The following is a 16302-nucleotide window of genomic DNA, read 5'->3' as shown; positions in this document are numbered from 1 at the left end:
TGCTGACCAAAGGGGTTACATAGGCAAAATACTTTTAAAAAGAACAGATTTTATTTCCTCTTTACTTCTTCCATATTACCACAACAGAATCAATCTGTTAGAGTCTAAGTTCCTCCTTTCCAGATATGGGACCATCAGCACCCTCTTGTGTCGTGTTGGCAAAATATCTGTGATCCAGCACCCTGGTCAGAGCATAGGCAGGGGTTGCAGGGATTGTAAGTTGAAATTGTCGCCCTTGAACTATCCAATAAGATGCAACTTTTTTGGAGGAAAACTTTTCCAATCATTAGGCACTGAAATACAGTCTAACACCAGCGTATGACAATAAAATTAATACATTGTCATAACATTTGAAAATGGTTAGGTTAAGTTCAAAGTTCCACATTTGTGCAATAGTTATAATAATTTAGTCATGTAATGCAATTAAATGTCTGAAATTACTATTTAAATAATTTTATTAAATATGATGTTTAAAAAAGCCAATTTATATATCATGACAAAATTATCAAATTGTGCAATATTTTGAATTCATATTCATAACAGTTATTTTTGACTGGCAATATGAAAAACAAATATCTTCAATCATATGTGTTCTTTCAGATAAGAAAGATAGGATACATTGAAGTTTATAATTAAATTTATTGAAATTGTGTACATTTGCATTTACATCAAGGTTTATATACAAAGGTCAATTCTTTAAAATTGTTCAATGATATAATATGATGTCATTCTTGGTATTTTGTATCAACATTCAAAAAATGGTAATTGTAATCATTAGATAAGTATATTGTGATATACATTGTAAAATAGCTGTAACAGAACAAATATGTACATTTACTACAGAAACATTCAACCTGTTAAGCACTTATGTACAAAAATATAAAACAAAAACAATTGAAGAGAACACATACTAAAAAATCTGGCTTGAACTAGTTGTCTGTGACTTGGGAAAAAAAAGCTCAAGATGGAACAAAGATAAGTACAGATATGAATATGGGATGGATATGTATTTGTACAATAATTGTTGCTTTCAAAGCATTAAACTTTGCAATTTTATAATAACTTGGATGCTTAAGTTATATAGAAGCCTTTTATGACTTGAATGAACTATGATTATTAAAGAATCTTATAAAGATTCGAAAGTTGTGGAATGACACTGATATGTATAAAATGTGCCGTGTTGAACGTGAAGCAGTTAATAGGTATCTGATTTCATCTTCCTTAACAAGCAAGCTTATTAATGTTACAATTACTCAAATGAATGCTTTGAGGAAAGTTACATAAATTGACACACATATGTTCTACATTTGGATGTGATTTAGCCAGATACTGAGTTTTGAAAACTGAATATCAGGATTGTAGAAAACCTGGATGAAGAAATTGGTATATTGAATATACTCAGTTGTAGAATGAACGCATGCTAAATTATAAAAACATAGACTTGATCTATCTCAAAAGAAGACAATATAGAAATATTTTCTTCTTATAAATAACATTTATTCCCTCTGCCCCATAATTATTGTCCGGTATGCCAAAATGGTAGTACAGAAATGACAGACGAGGAGGCAGATGGAAAGCACAATTTGTACTGATCCTGGAGTAATAAAGTTGTATGACTCATTCCCGTGTTTCATGTTCTTCTTCTGTATACACCAATGTCACAGTTTGAATATCGGGCAGTTATTATGAGACAACAAACAAAGGTGTACCGGACAATAATTATGGGACAGAGGGAGTATATGTTATAAATGTTCTTGTTGACAAATTCATAATTTGATGCTGTTGTAACTTTTATTTCTAGTTTTTATCAATATAATAATTATAAAAATATTTATTATTGTTTGAACATAAGCACTGTACATCAGCATATGTAAGCAGGTGTTCCTTTTCAACATATATCCTTAGCTTCCTGCTGTGCTATTACATTGATTTGAATTCTGATAAGTATATACATAAAATGATGTGCCAATCAAGACTTCATATTTAACCGAGAACATTTATCAAAGTTATTGATTAGTGAGATAGATTAGACTGAATTGTCTTCTCGATATTTAGTCTCACTTACTTCTCTTATCATCACATTTATCGTCATAAGCGACAAGGCCTGTTGATCAAGTGTCTACGTGCAGGTATTATTTTATTGTATATTTCCAACGTTGTGACAAATCAACGAAGCGAGTTTCATATATATGTTAAATATAACTATAAAGTTTCGAAGCACAGTAGAAACATAAAACTACAGTTGATCACATACATATGATATACTCTATATAAGAGTAAACTTTTCAGAGCAATGACAGTCGATTTTTCTTATCGTTTTACATAGGAACTTTGTGTCAAAGATGTTACAGGTGCAACTGTCCCCAGTGTGAAGCAGTTTTGTTGCAATAGCTAAGTGAAATAAATCTACAAATGTCACTTAATATATGAGTATATTAACCATTTTACTAGATCACCATAGTAACGAATAACAAGACAAAGGAACATCAATATTGAATAACGTATGTATAACAGAATATTCTTCGTTCATTTCAGATTATGCACAACAGAAATAACAAAATATAATTGCAAAATGTCTTTGAATTAAAGAACTGTTGCACAGGACACCTTTGACCCAAACCAACAACTTCAACAGATACAAAAGAGTTGATAACACTAGCCATATCGCTGCTGTAAACGCCTTGCGAGGTTAAAAGTTAAATGTTCTCCGAATATATTTATTGGATTGTTTGTATGTGTGTGCAATACAAAATGTGAAGTGAACATAAGTTGAAGAGCTTTAAAAAAATTCTCAATTTATGTTTGAAGATAAAGCCATCATTTCCATAGGAAGTCTAACTCCAGATATTCCTGAATTGTGGCATCATGTTAAGGTTTCAAACAGTATATCCAACCTTCACACTGCGGGAAAATCCAGTGATTGTGTGGAAGCCGGAAGCTTCAAACAAAGGTGGATTAATTTCAATTAATTAAAATCGCGATTTTAATCGAGATTTAAATAAGGTGATTTCTTTAAAAAAAATTACTGATTTAAATCACTCTAAATAAATTATTTATAGAATAATGTACTTAAGGATTCTTTAGATATCAGAATCAATTTTGGCGAAAGTACATTAATCTCGAAATCATGTAATGGTGTTTATTAGGCTCTAAGAAAGGAAACAAAATATATTATGTACTGAAGGAGTGAAGCTCATATTAAAGGAAATGTAGCATATAAACTGCAAACACAGATTCATCTTGATTTAAAATTCAATAATTTTTATAGGCAAAAATAGCAAACATTTTGTGTAGAGAAATATACAAAATACTAATCATGTTAAACCATAAATAGTGTCATTATCCTTAAACTGCTAAACAAACATGTCAGCTAATATTTTGCAAACTATCATTAAAAACAATGTCAAAATTCAGTACAAAGAATTTTTTATATTTTTAAAGTTACAATTATAGAGCACATGCAGATTTTCTTTATTTCCACTGGAGGGTCATTCCATGTCAAATCAACCAATAAAAAATATTTTTGAACCTTTTGGATTCAGAATTTTATGGTTTTTTTTTGTTTATTCGTATTACGTATCAAGAGGACGAAAATTGCCAAATTGAAGATATTTGGGCTCATAGTTCTTGAGTTTTTGACTTTAAAAAAAAGCAAAAATTCCAAAATTTGACGGCATTTTAAAATTTTTAATTGCTATAGATCAAAAACTATTTGACCTAGAGAGATCAAATTGGTGTCAGTCTCTTCTGCTTTTAATGAACTTTAATTTGAAGTGCAACATGGGTGTTTTACTTGAATTTTGTAATTTTTCATAAAAAACGTTTTTTTGAAAATCTCAAAAACACCTCCTTGAATTTAAAGAAAAATGTTTTGAAGACATAAATTGACTATTTGTGTGCAAAATTTCATAATGGGACGGCAAATGGTTCCTATGAAAATTAAATGTTTTGTTTGCTAAATTTATTGATTTCCATGTTAAAACCATAACTATAAGCTGACTGGCTGATGTTCCAGTCTTCATATATTTTATAATTTTTGGTATACAGATAATATGAAAGTTTTTAACATTTATCAAATTTAATATCAGGTAAGCAAATTGAAAAATGTATATTTTTGTTTAATTTTAGAATAGGATAGCAATACGAGTACAAGATCTTAATATCGAAAAAATATATATACATAATATTCATAATAAACTAAACAACCATTACCATCAACAACAGACCACACATTAGTTTAATAACAATTAACTTCAATTAATGCACTTTAAAAGCATCAATTTGAGAGTATAAAACATAGCTACTTCACTGAGCATTTCACAAACTACAACCGACTGAAGATAGTAGTAAACAATTAGTGATGTTCACTGAGGTATACCGAGTTTAAAAGTATTACATCAATTGCTCTCACATTTCTAATCGCTGTATTTATTGTCTTGTCGAAAGTACATTCCATAAGCAACACTCTTTTTCACGTACTTCTCACTCTCCGCTACGATTAGCTGGCAGACTGGAAGGAGCTACTCAGCAGGTTTTCGACTACCAGCAAAGAAAAACCGAAATTTCTATTTCTTTCTCCCTAGTCTCCCTCACCTTCAACCCAGCGTCTGCTGTAAACGTTGCGACAAATTGCAATATTCAAGTCACAAATTTTATTGAAACAACAATATAATCTATCCATTTGTGTGTGTGTGTGTGTGTGTGTGTGCGGAAGGGGTAGGAGGGGTGGACGATGCATTAATGACTACCCACAATCAGTTGCTATCATATATATAGAGAGAGAGCATTCCGTGACATTCGCTACAAGACTCGGCGGTCAGCGCCGGGCAGCTTGCCACCGAGTCTCGTAGCGAATGTCACGGAATGGTCTGTATTTTTTTATATATATATATAAATGTATATTTGGTTGTAGCTTTTCAGCTATGCACCAGTTACATTTGTTTTACATTTCATAATTTTACAATTCAATTTCACAAAGTTATAATACAATATTTTCTCTCACAATATAGTTGGTAAGTACATATATTATTTTCTTAGTTGGGTTCCTCAAAAGTGCTGACAAGGCGTATGCGCCATTTATCCTGCTTCTTTTAGATCTCTTAAGAAATAATCAAGTGTAGTTACATTAAGACGACATTCAAATATGATCAGATGTTCTTTCAGTTGCACCACACTGACAGATAGGGGATTGCACAATCTTCCTAGTGTACAAGTCTTTAGGGGCTAGGGTGTAATTTAGCCGACATCTAAGAAGGCTTGTTAAAGAGTTTCTTGAAAGGTTAATGTCTTGATACCAAGGTTCTTTAGGTATAAGTGGTTGAATTGAATAATATTTTTTCCCATTAGTCTTCCCTGTAATTGACCATTGTTTCTGCCAACTTTTCAACAATTCTGTTTTAGCATGCGACTCTAGCGCTTTTGCAGAAAATTTAATCCGAAGCGATCGGTGACTTGATTCTTCAGCTGCGTACTTGGCTAATGTGTCTGCTATGTGGTTCCCTTCTATGGATGTATGCCCAGGAGTCCAGACAAAAGAAATCTTGTAACCTGAGTTGGTTAGTTTGTTATATAAAATTTTCATTTTCATGTTAACAATGTACCAGTCTACATAGTAATCAGCTGTTATCAACCCCAGGGAGTGTAAGACGGACGCTGAATCAGTGGCTATCACTACCCTCTTGAGGTTTTTCTCCTGTATATACAACAATGCTTGACGTTGAGGGCGCTTTTTGATAAGAGTTTGGATCAAGGGTCTAGTCAGAAAACTGTTTACGCTCTCCCTTCCTGATTTCTACACACATCTTCTGAGAAGCTACCTTCGTGATATCATTCCAAGAGGCTACGACGCATTAGTAATAATAATGATAATAATAATGCCATTATTAATGTTTTTGTTATTATTATTACTATATATTTTTTAGATCTCCCGATGGCGCAGTGGTAGCGTCGTCACCTTGTAATCAAGGGGTCCCGGGTTCGATACCCGGTGGAGGCACAATTGGTTCGGATCCCACTTTAAACTGTAGGTCCAGTCCCGATTAGCCTTGCTGTGCATAAAGTGGACTTAAAACACCAACTCAACATTATTATTATTATTATTATTATTGTTGGTACGTTTATCCTGGTACTTGCCCCCCCAGACAAAAAATCGTGGTTGCGCCTCTGCCGGTAGATCCAGAAGGGTCTCGTGCATGAACCTCTGGGAAGCGTCATTCTGGGGCAGCGTACGAAAACATTAGATTGGTACAGGCCACCACCAACACTTCAGGTTCCTTGCAACACCTTCCTTGGTGCTATCAGGCCATTCGACCAGTGCAATGACTACAAACGCAACACCAGAACAACTATAGGCGACACGAACTGCAGAAAATAAACCAAGAATTATCAATGGAAGCCATGGAAACAAAAGTCACAAGAATCGCCAATAATCTGTCAGACTTAATAATATATAAATTTCTCATTGTTCGAGTGTTTTTACGGTAGGGGACGGATAGCTCAAATTTGTGGTAAATACTGCGTTTGTGAGTAGGAGCAAGGCGTTTGGAACAGACATGTACCACCCCCATACAAAGCATTTGAAATCGGATCTCCCAGAAATCGTTCTCTGGATTCAAAATGGCAGCCATTTTTCAATATGACCGTCGTTCCGTTTTCTACATTTATGATGGCGCTAAATTGCGTGGAGCCATTTAATATGCCAAAAGTCTCAAATTTAACCTTCAAGTTAATATTTTCCAAAATTTCCTGTTAATGTGGAATGGAATTAAGCATCGAATGCACCAATATAAGACATATTTATTATGGTATCTACTACGCGGTTTCAACTGTCAGTGCACCTCCAACAGGCATATATCTACCTAGCAGATCTGTACCTCTAAGACAAATACCAAGTCCTACATGGTGACGTCATATAAAGCAACTCGCAGGAACTACTTTCGTTGATAGCTACATGATCCCAGTTTCCCCTTTAACGGGAAGAGTGACAATTTCGCACCAGTTGTGCATTTATTTCAATATCGTTCGAAAGGGCAATGCTACTGAGGAAGAAAGCCGGTGTTGAAGAGAGTATGAATTTCTCCACATGTTGCAAGTGAAAGCGTGTTTTAAAGTTGATTATTAAGCTAGATATGATGTTTTAAAAACATGATGAATAAGAATTTTCAGAAACCCATGTATTCCTTATGGGGAATCAACTTCAACTTCAAGTTATGGCTAATCAAATGGAAGTTTAGACTTTTCTGACTGTCAATTACTACTTCAGTCAGTCCTTTTTCCGTTGATATATTTTTCTATACCATCGGAAGTTTGATATTCCCAAGAGAATAAATAAAATAATACTTCCATAAGCACAATGCATTTCTCCTTGCCTTCTACGGCCATCCTGCCAGTGTTGCCAAACCTCATGCGCATGAAAGACCTGAATTTCACCGTAAACGAAGTAAAAACTTTCATGGAGCTAGATTTACGAAACTGGATAAATGGCCTCCTAGGGTAATTTTAGGTGTCACTTGAGTGAGGGTGTGGGTGGGTAGGGGGTGCTGTTAATACCGTTAGCTTCAAAGTGGTGGTAATTTATTCCTAGTTTTCACCGTCTAGATCCGGCGGCATCAGGCATCTCAATAATCCACCGATGTTCGTATCAAATCGAAAATAAAGTATTCCTGGAATTACACCCCTTCACGTCAGACAAGACGCTATAATGAAAAGTAGCTGGGGATGTAAGAGGGGGTGGGGCGACGCAGCCAATATAACAATATCGTGTGCAAAATGTATACTTATGGCAAAAGTTGTCTATGTAAGCCGAAGCCATTGATGGCACCATAGTGGAGCAGGATGACGTGCGCCCCAGTTCACAGCCAAACGAGTGCACGAAAGGGCCAGATCTGGCTCAAAAAGTGCTAAGTTGGCAACAGTGCTCCATCCGCCGCAGAGAGGACGGCCACGCGGAAATTCTTCCCTCGTGCCCTTAAAAGAAGATCTTCATGTGCCTCTCAGTGACATCATGTCCTCCGAAAGGTGACATTCCGAGGGGATATCATGGGTCAGTAAAAGAGGACAGCGAATGCAAGAGCGCGGTTTGTGACGACGAAGCTCCCGATAGATGGCCACTTCGTGTCTCTCAAATGTCTTCCGGCAAGAAGGATTGATCAGTTTAGCTGTCGAAGGAGTGACATTAAGGCTATATCCCCATTAAAGGCACGAGGAAACTCTTGAAATAAAAAGTGTAGGTTCAATGACACAACAAAAAGTATTAATTCTTCTATATGCACATCTCTGGGAAGGAACATATGAAGTAGTCTTGAAATAAGGCATGATGATAAAATTAATCTGAAGGAAATATATGATCTAGTTGGTTAAAGTAGATTTCTCGATAAAGGAACATGAATATATATACAGGGTGGTACATAGAGATTAGGTAAAGTCATCCGAAGATTGCCGATCTTGCACGAACGCGTGACGTCACCGGAGAAGCAGTGAGCTCAGCTGAAGCAGACGGCCCCTAGCATTTATATGGGAGATTCAGAGAAACGAAAGTATATTATTACTTTTAGGAGGGGGAAAATAATAATTGTCATCCTCCAAGATGGTATTGAGGTATCCTTTTAATGATTAGTAACATAATTGAAAACGCGCTACTTTTAAAAGGGGGCAAAGTACATGTGAAAAAATGTTTTTTGAAAATCCATATTCCTGAAACTTTCTGACCGATGCGTCAAAGAAAGTTGCGTGTTCTCCTTTACAATTACGTCATTTTACAAATCGTAATATAAATTTAACAAAAACGTGGAATGCTAAAGAAGAATTAAAGAGTTTAAAAAAAAATATTGATTAATAGACTTAGTTTTTTTTACTTCGCTCATCGCTAATCGCAAAGATGAGGATGAGTGATGATATGATGAAATTGAAGAAAGGAAAGTAGACCCATGCCCGGGCGGGAATTCGAACCTGGTGGCCTTTGGCATCGTAAAGCGTTGTGCTAACCACTTCGCCACGGAGGTCAGCAATACAAGGAAATAAACAGAAAATGGCATCTATGTTTTAATATGCGAGAAACATTTGCGAGGAGGTTATTGAAGTAACAAATAACACAATGTAACAAAAATTTTTTTTTTTTTTTCTGTTCCTGGGTAATAATTGTTATTTCCTAATTCCTTGTGTTCCAAAAGTATAGAAAATGGCTATTATTCCTCATAAACTTTGTTTTTGTAGCCAGGACAATGATGTTTTGAGATTTACCCTTTTCCAGTACACGTTTTTTCTCATTACGAATAAAGAAGATAAATAACGTGTCATATTGCGCGCTGTAGCAATATACTGGTCTACCCTATAACTGAAATGGACAGGTCTTGGCATTCTGCCAGCAACAACAGTGCAAATCGTGCAGTTTGAAGTGGTTCATAGTCGTCCTAACTGCCTAATTAGATACACATTTACAATGGCATCAAGAGGCTGCAAGTATATGGCAGACAAATTTTGTTATGTCTGTAGCCATTTTATCAAGAAAAGAGGAAATAAGTACTCTGTGAAAGCATCTGCTAAAATGTGTGAAGCATACAGAGCATATTTCGGCATGTGTGTAGGGGAACAAGACAAAACCTGGGCACCTCATTTCACCTGCGAGACCTGCAAAAAAAAACTGTGGAAGGTAAGACGAAAATTAAAATGTAAAATTTTAATAATTTCAATGATATATTAAATATTTAGGGTTTTCTTGAAGAGGCCTAGAATTTTTTGTTTATTTCAAATGTATTTTGAAAAATTACTTTTACTAACACCTTACATGTTTAACATTTAATAAACTGCTATATACTTTATTTTTACCCGCAATAATGTTGAATTGTACATCCTGTTTTGTAAGTTGCTTGTGCACCTATCCAATAGTAGTGTACCTAAGTCACAAGGTTTGGGTGCAGTTGTGCACCTGATTGACAAAGTTAATAAAAGTATATAATTTTGTGCATATTAAATATATATCTACATATCTCACATGTGACATATGTTGTGAAAATACACATTAGTTTATTTTTGTCTTTTGTCTTTTGCAGGATTGTACAGAGGAGAAAAGAGAGCCATGAAGTTCGCTATCCCAAGAATTTGGCGGGAACCCACTGACCACTCAAGTAATTGCTACTTTTGCATGGTGGATCCTTCCAAACGTCGGGCTGGAAAGAATGCGCAAGCTATTACTCGTATATATCCGGATATACCTTCGTCCATCGCCCCTGTGCCACATTGCCCTGAGTTTCCCATGCCCACTCCTCCGGAGAAAAAACTGCCCTCTTCAGACGAAACTAGTAAGTCAGAGACCGAGGAAGACATTGATCTTGATACTTACAATTTTCGAGCCAAGGAGAGAAACCCATATTACCCCAATCAAAAAGATCTTAACGACTTAATAACAGATCTTGGTCTCACCAAGTCCAATGCAGAACTATTGACATCCAGGCTTAAGCAGTGGAATTTATTAGATGAAAGTGTGCAAATAACAGATCAGAGGAAGCGTCATCAAAGTTTTTCCAGCTTTTTCATAAGTCAAGATGGACTCTGCTTCTGCCACAATGTCACCGGTCTGTTTGAAGCAATTGGAATTGACTTCAGTCCAAATGAGTGGCGCCTCTTTATTGACAGTTCGTCCAGAAGTCTTAAAGCCGTGCTTCTTCATAATGGAAATACATACCCGTCTGTTCCACTAGCTCACTCAGTCCACCTCAAAGAGGATTACAACAGCATAAAGCGATTGCTAGATACCGTGAAATTTGATGAGTATGGATGGGAAGTCATCGGAGACTTCAAAATCATAGAATTTCTACTGGGTCTCCAAGACGGTTTTACCAAGTTTCCTTGTTATCTTTGCCTATGGGACAGCAGACACACCAAAGCGAACTACAAGACGAGGTACTGGCCACAGAGGACCGAGTTCTCTGTGGGGAAAAAACAACATCAAGTGGGAGCCACTGGTAGACCCCCACAAGGTGCTAATGCCTCCACTCCATAATAAATTGGGCCTGATCAAACAATTTGTCAAAGCTTTAGATAAGGAGTCGTCAGCCTTCAATATCTTCAAGACTTCTTTCCTAACCTGTCTGATGCAAAGATCAAAGCCGGTGTCTTCGTCGGTCCACAGATAAAGAAGCTTTTGGCGTGCGAAGAATTTCCCAAGAAGCTCAGTGAGAATGAAAAAGCGACTTGGAACAGCTTTGTCTTAGTGGTTAAGGGCTTTTTGGGCAATCATAAGTCCGAGAGCTATGTGGAACTGGTTGAGACTCTGGTGAAGAACTACGGCAAAATAGGCTGCAGGATGTCCCTGAAAATTCATGTCCTCGATGCTCACCTTCATACATTTAAGGGTAACATGGGAGCGTAATAGTTTCCATCAAGATGTATTGGACTTCGAACGTCGCTACCAAGGCCATGATGGGAGACTATATTTGGGGGCTGATTCGTGAAAGTAATGTACAGTATAATCGTAAATCCCGGAAAACTACTCATTTTTAAATCTTTTGCAATAATTTTGTTCACAACTAGAGTGCAAATATATGTCACTTTTGATGTATGTGTCTTTGTCTTTTGCTTTATGTAAATGAAAAACACGAATTCGTATATTTTCTCTTTGAAAACAGGTAAAATTAAAAAATAACACTGTCCTGGTCACAAAAACAAAGTTTGAGGGGAATAAAAGGCATTTTCTATGGTTTCCAGTCAGAAACCTTTAGAAAATAACACTCACTACACAGGAACAAAAATCGTGTTACAGGGTGTAATTATTACAAGACGTTGTGATGAAAATTATTAATATATCTGAAATATCGAGAGTTGACCTTGCAGTCTCTAAATGTACTTTTAGGGTTACGCAAAACCTTTACTCAAAATTGCTAGTTTAAATTTATAAGCTATTAAAATTTAAAACTTATTCCTGTTCGAAAAAAGAAACTGCCAAGTCAAATTAATATTTCGTAGAAATACATACATTTTTCTTTCATGAGGCCAAGAGAGTATTTGGAGGGCTTGGGAAGGCTATAGCCCCGGATCTCGATCTGCAAAGGGGCTTCCAGTGAGAAAACATTGCTATGAAATAGTCCAGAAGAAGGGGCGAAATGATTTTTTTTAAAAAATGGCTCAAGAATACAAAGATATAAGTGGACATTTGACAAGCTTAGCCTAAAACTTACAACTGAAATCGTACGTGTGTGTGGGGGGGGGGGGTGGCTACGTGAGGTAACACAGTGGAATATGATTCACAATACTAAAATTAAAATAAATATGTGAGAACAATAGAAATCAAAATATGTTGTAGCTAGTGACGGCGCAATAGTAAAGATGGATGGGTAAATCATATTTTCCCGGGACAATCATGTTTATTATTGCGTTACATACGACACAAAAATGCATATTTTGGCTAAAAGAGCATTCATTCATTTATTTATTTTTGTCGTTTTACTGGGGGCAGATAAAAGAGAGAGAGAGAAATTGTCGAACGAGAATAGGGGGGCGTTCCTGCCCCTTCCCCCCCTGTAGTGTGGTCACTGCGTATAGCTATGCTGGAGAAGAATGCACCAATTAATACGCTATTAAATAAAACAGATACTTTTAAAACTTTTAATCAAATTATTTGTGAACTATGATTTAAATTTAGAGAGAGCACATACTTGTTTAATTTAATTTGGATGAGTTAACTTCTGAAGCCTGCCATATCCGAGCCTTCTTCCGGTGTAACTGCACTGCCCTTTGAGCACCTAGCTGCTGCGTTCAGGTGGCGGAACGAGCAGAATACTAATTAAAACAAATATGTGACAAATATATATAAAAAAACAACGCGTTGAAGCTATTGACGGCGCCAAAGAAAAGACAGAAGAGAAACGTGGAGAGTGCAGTGATATTTTACGGGAAGCAGTCACGTTTATTACACCCTTACATTTACATACAATATTAAAAAGTTCTGCTTTTAGATCTCGCACAATGTCTTTTTCACAAAAATGGGCAATCCCGCATTTATTATATCAATCAAGCTGTGATATTTTAGATTTCTTCCGTTAGTTTTCTGATAATAGTTTTCACAGCTTTCCATAGCATTTAGGCATGATTTCAGTTGACAAGAACAAAATAATCTTATTTCAAAACAGAGCCAAAAGAAATCCAACGCGCTTAAGTTAAAACTCCCTTATATTGGAAGCCTGGAGAAAACAAAACAGGTGTTCCTTCGTAACACGATTTCTTGAAAACCATTTTACACATTTGAATCAACTTCGTGATAAATTGATTAGAAAGGATGAATCTTAACAGTAAAAGTTGTAACTTTTCCCCTGCTACTATATTTTAGAAGATATTCGTTGTCAAATATCTCAATATTTGCATAAGGAACCAGCCTTTTCCGTGCCGAGCGTTTCGACGATGACGTAATGCATTCACGGACAACTGCGCATACGATCTGCGCCGCCGAACGAGCACCCCCTGGTATCTACCAATTCAAATGACAACAGAAAGACGGTGAGGGCTTGTAGTAACTTTATATCGCTGTGAAATAAAATTATACGTGCCGCGTCTCGACATGTCCTGTGGAATAGCACGTATTTCACGGCGACTGAAGGTTCACATTACCCGTGGCTCTCCACTGTCTAACCCACCTTAGGATACGGTGCATGCCGATCTTCATTGTTCCCCCGCAGTGCCCGGTGCCTGTTCGGATGAAAGCTTCCACCGCAATCCGCGTCTGCACCGGCCAACAGTCCATCGTATACTAATTGCCTGATTCCCAACTCTCCACGGATATAGGCATGCCACACATGCGCAAGTGCATTCTAGCAGGGTTGCCAACTCAAATTCGTAGGTACAATATGCGTCACCCTGTATCATGGACATTTCTATGCAACGGAAACATGTTCTGGGAATCCGAGGGGTACTGACTACTGGACAGGAAGGCCCTTTGTTTCCTGGACCCCATCTCAATGTATTTAATACTGCGTGCTATATAATAGCTATCGACCAAGAAATCATTACCAGTCTATAGAGGTAAACAATTAATTAGAGATGTTAGGACCTTTCTTCTTAAACTTTATTAGGCAATTCTGAAATATGATTCGGAATCTAAAAAAAAGTATTCCTAGTAACATCTACTCACAGAAACAAACAAAGAAGCATGAAATATTTCTTCGCTCTGCTCTAAATTGAAAAGTTGATATGATAGCCATAACAAATATATTCTATTACATAAAAATATTTATCCGAATTGCATGACTCGTTATTATTAGTATTTTGTATGCAAGGTATCAGGGAATATCGCCGATCTCCATGGCAGAGTGGTTATCACAGCGCGCTACGACGCCAGGGGTCCCGGGTTCGAATCCAGGTCTGGTCATGGGTGTTCTTTCAAAGAAGAAGTAGAACACAAGAACAATATAAACCAAGAAGAAAATAAGAAGCAGGAAGAAGAGGGGAAGAAGAAGAAGCAAGAAGAGAAGAATTGATCTAGATGCAGAAGAGGAAGAAGAAGATATGAACAAGAAGGAAGTAATGAGATAAGAGAAGGAAGATCAGAAGAAGAAAGCAAGAGAAGAGGAAGAAGTAAAGAATAAGGTGGAAGTAATAAGAGAAGGAAGACAAGAAGAAAAAGGAAAGTATGAGAAAAAGATAGATTAAGAGGAAGGAAATTAATTGAATGAAGTGCAAGAATCCACTTGTACCCATCCAATTATATTCTACTTCTTACATAGTTCTATTATGTTATGTATTTGGTAGGTCAATAAATAACTGGATTAATGCCGTGAAAAAGCTATATAAAGTGACAGAGCGATGAAACTTACGGGATATATGTAGGCCAGGCTGGGGTACGCCACATGTCTGCGAGACGAGTTCCAGACCCCGTCGCTAGGTGGCAGCACTGGCAGGGAAGGGAGGTTGTGTATGGCAACCCATACAGCACACAAAGTTTCAGACATATTTCAGAAATATTACAATCTTTCATTAATGTTTCTAACATTCTGGTTTCGCGTTGACATTACAGAAAGCATCACATGAAGTCCCAGTTTTGTTTCTGAAACATTGCAATGTTATAGTTTCATTGTCTAGTTTCTGCAACGTCTCATTTTTCTTACATCTCTGAGAAATGTTTCAGAGACATTTCCGCAACGTTGGATTCGGTCATCATGCATGCCTGGCGGCCATCCGGGACATTTTCTGCGGCGGCCATGTTGTTACCTTCAACGCTGACCGGGAGTCGTGTACATCTTATGAAGAATAATGTTGTTTATTGCGTGGTAAGTTGAATATTATTAATGCCAAAGTGTGTTTAATTGTGTTATACTTATGCACGCTATATATTTAATCCGTGTTGTATAACGTGTGTGAAAAAGTGAGTGGAAACAAGGCAGTTCAAGCCAGTGTTTAAAGAAGTATTTTGTTTTGTTTGTTTAATTAAAATATGTGGACGTAAAGAAGCACTGAACTTCTCCACTTCATGAAACTATAATCGCGAGAAATAAGTTGTCTGCGTTGTGTGTAGTGAAAAAGTGAATGGTCGAGACGCAAAGTATTTCCCTGCATGTTTTTACTGTTAAAAATAGCTATATAGTTACGTCTGTGAAGTGCGCCACATTTTCTCGTTTACGGTATATGACCCCACCCCCCGTAAATTTTGCACAAAGTTTGTCCTCTTCTTTTTAAAAAATGTTGTTTCTCACTTCCCTGTGCGTAGTGAAGAGGCGTAGAATACCACGTAAGTTGTTACGTTCAGAGCCTCTATCTAATACAAATGACGAATCAACTAATTTGTTCTGTGATATCGTTACGAAATGTAAGTCTACGGCTGCACCACAGCCACGGTCATACTTGTTAGATCAGCTCTCGATTGGTTGCACAAGCTATCAAGAATAAAATTATCCTATGAAAAACCTTTAATAATAGCTCAAATGAACATAGCAGTCATAATCAAAATTCTGTTTACAATGAAGTGCAATTATAAACAAAACAAACATGATGCTGGCTTAAAAAAAAACCACAGCCCTCTGAAAGTGACAGTATGCCATGACTACTAGTAGTGTCACAGTGCCATGACTAGACAGTGTATATTATAAAAGAATGACTAGCTATGCCAGGCTATCAAGCTAGTGTTTATATAAGTATTTTGACCTGTCTCGTTATCCACTATAATGTGAGAAATTCTTGTGATGAAATACATGTAAAATCAGAAGAGATTTTGTTGTATACTTTCATCTTTTCATGCTGCTTATCAAGTCAGGTAGATAATATGCAAAGCTAGCTTTTCCTATATTTCCAGCCATCAATCACCACATGGGTAATTTTTTGTGT

This window comes from Lepisma saccharinum, chromosome 15 (genome assembly GCF_977018435.1).
Source record: "Lepisma saccharinum chromosome 15, izLepSacc3.1, whole genome shotgun sequence".
Lineage (NCBI taxonomy): Eukaryota > Metazoa > Arthropoda > Insecta > Zygentoma > Lepismatidae > Lepisma > Lepisma saccharinum.
Note: the sequence above shows the minus strand (reverse complement) of the source record.